This window comes from Vombatus ursinus, unplaced genomic scaffold, assembly GCF_900497805.2.
Source record: "Vombatus ursinus unplaced genomic scaffold, bare-nosed wombat genome assembly UNPS02014807.1, whole genome shotgun sequence".
Taxonomy (NCBI): domain Eukaryota; kingdom Metazoa; phylum Chordata; class Mammalia; order Diprotodontia; family Vombatidae; genus Vombatus; species Vombatus ursinus.
Genome location: NW_020954585.1, coordinates 38166693 through 38167909, shown reverse-complemented (window position 1 = coordinate 38167909; position 1217 = coordinate 38166693).

Below are 1217 nucleotides of genomic sequence, written 5' to 3'. Positions count from 1 at the left end.
ATAGATAGATAGATAGATAGATAGATAGATAGATAGATAGATAGATAGACAGACAGATTGAGATAGAGAATTATTTAATTATATCTATATATTTAGAGAGAAAATTCAGCCTTGGTCTGTCTATTAAAGCATTCTTCAAAGATCCAAGTGTAGCACACTAAGCAAAATAAGAAACAAAGGACTTGACTATACATTTTCATCAATTTAATTAAGATATTTAACTGTATTTAGCATTTTAAGCTTATAATGTAAAATAAAAAAAAACTGAAATAAATGATAAAAAGTCCCTAAACATGGTAAAATTTGTATATATGCCCAGCATTCAGAGATTAGTGGCATGAGGACAGAAGGAAAAATTAAAAAGAAAAAAAAATAAATGAGGCAATTTCATTGTATGGGAAGGTCACTTTGTAGGTGACTGGTTAGAGGTGGGGTATTGAAAAATGACCTCTTTTTTTGAGAGGGGAGGGTCTTGATTGAAAGGCTCTTCCACATTAGCTAGACTGGCTGGTGAGTGCTAAAACAGTTCTTTCACAAGCAATCATGAACCACATATGAAAACTAAAAAGCCAGTGGAGTACAGGTCCACAAACAGCTCCATGTTGTCAAATTGCATGTAATTTAGGGAAGGTTTTTAGTCACCTTACGCTTTCACTTCAACAGAAGGAGCTATAAAACTAGGGTCTCTTGGATGCATTAAACAAGAGACCTTTCTCCTCTCCGTGAATGACGCTTTATTCATCTTCATACAGTGATCTGAACATTGCCACTTTACTCACATTAAGGTTTTGCCTGCATACAACTATCTTTTTTCAGTCACCTGCATCTAAACATTTTGAATTTACTCATATTTACACATATAAAGCAATGGCCCAGAGGAGATTTTTGCCCTGACCTTTTATTTTGCCTCTTCCCCCCACCAATGTCGCTTCCATCATCCCTTCCATTCTAGCTTTGTTTTTGATGTCATAGGAAGATGTGTTGCTCTGTCAACCAACAGCATTGCCTTTGAGATTCTTTCTGACTCCATAGAAATGTTTTTTCCTCAAACAATAGATGGGATGGAAAGCCTGACAGAACATGGGCTTCAATCCACTCAAGAGTTGCCTGCTTTTGTGTTATGCAGGTGCTTTTAAGATCAAAACATGGGCTTCCTGGAAGGCATATTTTGACACTTTTTTGTGTATATATATATATATATATATATATATATATAT